The sequence below is a fragment of the Microcaecilia unicolor genome, chromosome 6, assembly GCF_901765095.1.
Source record: "Microcaecilia unicolor chromosome 6, aMicUni1.1, whole genome shotgun sequence".
Classification (NCBI taxonomy): Eukaryota; Metazoa; Chordata; class Amphibia; order Gymnophiona; family Siphonopidae; genus Microcaecilia; species Microcaecilia unicolor.
The window spans coordinates 36,166,062-36,172,061 of NC_044036.1; positions in this window are offsets into that span (position 1 = coordinate 36,166,062).

Genomic DNA, 6,000 nt, shown 5'->3' on the forward strand with positions numbered 1-6,000 from the left:
TTTCCAGTCCTTTTCCCCCTCCCTTCCACGTGGGGGCCATACCGGGTTTTGGGACCTACCACCCCGATCCCTTCTCTCAGGGCCTTGTGGGGAATGTAGTCTGGCCCCATACCTCCTCCTGAGCTGCTTAGACCCTCCAACCTCCTTACAATATATCTGATAACTCTGTTGGTGTAAATGGGCTACTGCTACACATTTCGTAAATACTCTGGGTTCTGAGGTTAGGCCAGAAGGTAAGACTTTGTATTGATAATGGTTGTTGCCCAATGTGAATCAGAGGAACTTCCTTGAAGAGAGTCTGGTTGGAATGTGAAGATATGAGTCTTGTAAATCCAGGGACATAAGCCATGCATTCCTTTGTAAAAATGGAATGATTGACGCTAATGTGGTCATTCGAAATCTTTCGACGATATACATATTGAGGTTCCATAGTTCTGGGATGGCATGGAACCCCCCTCCTTTTTTTGTGATCAGGAAATACTTGGAATAAAATCCACTGTTCCTTTGACTGGGAGGAACTTCTTCTATTGCACAAACCTCCAGAAGCCTTTTGATTTCTGATTGTAGAAGTTGAAACTGATGTGGTAGAATGGGAATCACTTTTGGTAAGTTTTGTGGTGGCAATTTGAAGAAGTGTAAGTCCTATCTTCTTCAAACTATCCTCAGCACCCTAGTATCTGAAGTGATTGTTGTCCAGGCGTTGTAAATTTTTTTAATCCAACCTCCCACAGTATCTTGTGGTATGATGTGTGGATCAAAAACTATTCCCCGATTTCGTTGATTGAGAAACCGGTTGTTTCTGAAACTTATGATCGCGATCAGACTTGGGATTGTATTGTTGACGTTGCTTATTATTCCTAGTCATATAATTCGACTTCTGATAAGGACACTTAGATTGATATTTAGACCTTGATGAATAGTAAGGCAGTTGTTTATATGATGACTTAACATGGCATTGGTTGTCTTCTTCAACAGTATCTAAAGTTGTGCAATCTTCTTTCATTCCTTCAAGTAACTCTTTCACTTTATCTCCAAACAGATCATCTCCCACTCAGGGTGCATCTGCAACCTTCTCAAAAACATGTTCCTTAAGGGCAGAAGCTCTAAGCCATGCCAACCTTCTGGTAGCAATTGCAGTGGCTGCTGGCCAAATGGCTGCATTATATCCATCATTTGCCGCTGTTACCATATGTTTTGAACATTCCTCCAAATTATCAATGATATTCTGAAAAAAATTGACTACAGGATTCTGGCACATCAGAAAGTTTAAACAAATCATCCATTATTGTGTATAGGTATTGGACAAAATGATATTGATGCACTTAAATTTGTGTTGCCAGCATAGCAGTCTGAAAAGACTTCTTGCCCATCTGATTCATACATTTTGAGTCTCTAGTAAGCTAATTCATGGAAACTCTCGCTACGACACATCACTACTCCAAGCCTTATATTGGCTTCCCGTCAAGGTAAGAATAACCTTCAAGCTATGTATACTGGTTTACAAAATCATATTTGGTGTAGCTCCAAAATACATGGCAGACCTAAAACCTTACCAATGCACAGTATAAGCACGAATCAAGAAACTACCTTACACTCTACTTCCCCAACTGCAAAAGGGACTATGATACAAATCAGCTTATATACACACAATAATAACAAGTTTTTAGAATTTCGTACCGGAGTACTTAGTTTAAGAGCCAGTTTCCAACTTAGATTTCCTTGTAAATGTCTAGTTCTTTATCAAAATGTTCGGTACATTTTCTATGAGCTATCTCAGTTGAAATTATTTTCTTGAAGGAAAGGATGCATCTTCTGTTTGAATCTCAGTTTTGTTTCTAAGGACTGCTTGCCGGACATCAGGAGGTGGTTACAATCCCAGTGAGAGACGCGGGAAGCGCGCAACCGGCAAATTATCGCTCTACAGAGGGGTGGGAGGGGAGAAAGCGGGAAGCCGCGCTATGCACCTCACTGTTGAAGACTTTCACTGCCTCCATGGCAACTGCCGGCTTAAATCTCTGCACTGCTGTGAAAGGGAGACAACGGCGGTCCGGTGCGAGTGCTGGCGGTGACTCAGCTCCCGGTTCTTGGCGTGCTGCTGCAGCAGCCGCAGCTCATAGGCGCTCACGGACTCTCTTGCATACACAGCAGCATGGCGGCTGAGCGAAGGCCAAGGGAAGGGGCAGAGAGAAGCAGCGAACTAGCGACCTCTGGCGGCCGGGGACCTGCAGTGCCACCAATGGAAACATATGGACAAAGTGGTGAGTTGCAGGTGAGTGGGAGAGGGGAGGGAGGACGGCCTGGAAATCGGAGGGGAGGAAAGGGGGCCATGGGACTTGGAGGGGATAGAGAGAGAGAGAGCGATGGAGGGGGGATAACCTTGCTAGCGCCCATTTCATTTCATACAGAAACGGGCCTTTTTTACTAGTGTTACATACATCTTTATGTTATGAAATAGCAACATAGATGTTTAAGTGCTGGAACATAAACATTTATAGTAGCCATGTTAGAAATACATATGTTCATTTTTCCCCATGTTTCTTCGAAATTGTCATAGAACCCTGTATCTATTACCAGTTTTGCTTTCAGAGGTTAGGGGAGGAGGGAGGGGACAACAACCACTAGGGAATTAAGAGGGTGACCTCCACTAAATTCTCCAGTGCAGAGGTGTTCAATGTGAGCACTTTTCTGAAACTTAGATGTGGCCGGGTAGCAGCTGCAAATCCCGACATTGATCTTTTTGGACACAGACTCACATTCTCATTCTGAAATGGGGAATACAGGTTTGTTTTTTAGGCCTATCTTAGTCCTCCCAGAACATACCTAAGACCATGTCCCCCTTGTCAGATGCACATTTAAAGTTTTTTGATGTGCATATCCTGGCTTTGTAAAATCAGGATGTACACGTGTATGCAATATAAATGTCTAAATGCTGGTGTATGCACATCTAAATCTTGATTGATCTCATCATCCTACCTCCCAGGAATACATTTAGACTCTCCCGTTCATATCTAAACCTTCATTATCCAAACTGCAACGGAATAAAGTAGAAAACCACGTATGCTACATCCAATTAATACTGTCAAGTACTAAGCATGATGTACTTAGGAACAACAAACATAGTTTGAAATGTCTATATGCGAATGCCAGGAGCCTAAGAAATAAGATGGGGGAGTTAGAATATATTGCACTAAATGAAAAATTAGATATAATAGGCATCTCTGAGACCTGGTGGAAGGAGGATAACCAGTGGGACACTGTCATACCGGGGGTACAAATTATATCGTAGTGATAGGGTGAATCGGATTGGTGGAGGGGTAGCATTGTATATTAACGAGAGCCTTGAATCAAATAGATTGAAAATTCTGCAGGAAGCAAAACACTCCTTGGAATCACTGTGGATTGAAATTCCATGTGCAAAGGGGAAAAGGATAGTGATAGGAGTGTACTACCGTCCGCCTGGCCAGGACGAACAGACGGATGCGGAAATGTTAAAGGAAATCAGGGACGCAAACAAACTGGGCAACACAATAATAATGGGGGATTTCAATTACCCGCATATAGACTGGGGTAATGTAACATCTGTACACGCAAGGGACATAAGATTTCTTGATGAAATCAAGGACAGCTTCATGGAACAGCTAGTTCAGGAGCCGACAAGAGAAGGAAAAATACTAGACTTAGTCCTTAGTGGTGCTCATGATCTAGTGCAGGGGGTAACGATACGAGGGCCGCTTGATAACAGTGATCATAATATGATCGGTTTTGATATTGGCATTGAAGGAAGTGAAACTAGGAAATCAAGTACGCTAGCGTTTAACTATAGAAAAGGTGATTACGACAAAATGAGAAAAATGGCGAAAAAAAGACTGAAAGGAGCAGCTCGCAGAGTAAAAAACTTGCATCAGGCGTGGATGCTGTTTAAAAACACCATCCTGGAGGTTCAGGACAAATATATTCCACGTATTAGAAAAAAGGGAAAAAAGACTAAACGTCAGCCGGCGTGGCTAAACAGTAAGATAAAGGAAATCATTAGAGCCAAAAAACAATCCTTCAGAAAGTGGAGAAGAGAACCAACTGAAAGTAACAGGATAGATCATAAGGAATGCCAAGCCAAATGCAAAGCGGAGATAAGGAGGGCAAAAAAGGACTTTGAGAAGAAATTAGCGTTGGAAGCAAAAATACATAGTAAAAACTTTTTTAGATACATTAAAAGCAGGAAACCGGCCAAAGAGTCGGTTGGGCCGCTGGACGAAAATGGTGTTAAAGGGGCGATCAAGGAGGACAAAGCCGTAGCGGAGAAATTAAATGAATTCTTTGCTTCGGTCTTCACCGAGGAGGATTTGGGGGGGACACCGGTGCCGGAAAGAATATTTGAAGCGGGGGAGTCGGAGAAACTAAACAAATTCTCTGTAACCTTGGAGGATGTAATGGGTCAGTTCAGCAAGCTGAAGAGTAGTAAATCACCGGGACCTGATGGTATTCATCCCAGAGTATTAATAGAACTAAAAAATGAACTTGCGGAGCTACTGTTAGAAATATGCAATCTGTCCCTAAAATCGAGTGTAATACCGGAAGACTGGAGGGTAGCCAATGTTACTCCGATTTTTAAGAAAGGTTCCAGAGGAGATCCGGGAAATTATAGACCGGTGAGTCTGACGTCGGTGCCGGGCAAGATGGTGGAGGCTATTATTAAGAATAAAATTGCAGAGCATATACAAAAACATGGACTGATGAGACAAAGTCAGCACGGATTTAGTGAAGGGAAGTCTTGCCTCACCAATCTAATGCATTTTTTTGAGGGGGTAAGCAAACATGTGGACAATGGGGAGCCGGTTGATATTGTATATCTGGATTTTCAGAAGGCGTTTGACAAAGTGCCGCACGAAAGACTCCTGAAGAAATTGCAGAGTCATGGAATCGGAGGTAGGGTATTATTATGGATTAAGAACTGGTTGAAAGATAGGAAGCAGAGAGTAGGATTGCGTGGCCAGTATTCTCAGTGGAGGAGGGTAGTTAGTGGGGTCCCGCAGGGGTCTGTGCTGGGTCCGTTGCTTTTTAATGTATTTATAAATGACCTAGAGATGGGAATAACTAGTGAGGTAATTAAATTCGCCGATGACACAAAATTATTCAGGGTCGTCAAGTCGCAGGAGGAATGTGAACGATTACAGGAGGACCTTGCGAGACTGGGAGAATGGGCGTGCAAGTGGCAGATGAAGTTCAATGTTGACAAGTGCAAAGTGATGCATGTGGGTAAGAGGAACCCGAATTATAGCTACGTCTTGCAAGGTTCCGCGTTAGGAGTTACGGATCAAGAAAGGGATCTGGGTGTCGTCGTCGATGATACGCTGAAACCTTCTGCTCAGTGTGCTGCTGCGGCTAGGAAAGCGAATAGAATGTTGGGTGTTATTAAGAAGGGTATGGAGTCCAGGTGTGTGGATGTTATAATGCCGTTGTATCGCTCCATGGTGCGACCGCACCTGGAGTATTGTGTTCAGTACTGGTCTCCGTATCTCAAAAAAGATATAGTAGAATTGGAAAAGGTACAGCGAAGGGCGACGAAAATGATAGTGGGGATGGGACGACTTTCCTATGAAGAGAGGCTGAGAAGGCTAGGGCTTTTCAGCTTGGAGAAGAGACGGCTGAGGGGAGATATGATAGAAGTGTATAAAATAATGAGTGGAATGGATCGGGTGGATGTGAAGCAACTGTTCACGCTATCCAAAAATACTAGGACTAGAGGGCATGAGTTGAAGCTACAGTGTGGTAAATTTAAAACGAATCGGAGAAAATTTTTCTTCACCCAACGTGTAATTAGACTCTGGAATTCATTGCCGGAGAACGTGGTACGGGCGGTTAGCTTGACGGAGTTTAAAAGGGGTTAGATAGATTCCTAAAGGACAAGTCCATAGACCGCTATTAAATGGACTGGAAAAATTCCTCATTTTTAGGTATAACTTGTCTGGAATGTTTTTACGTTTGGGGAGCGTGCCAGGTGCC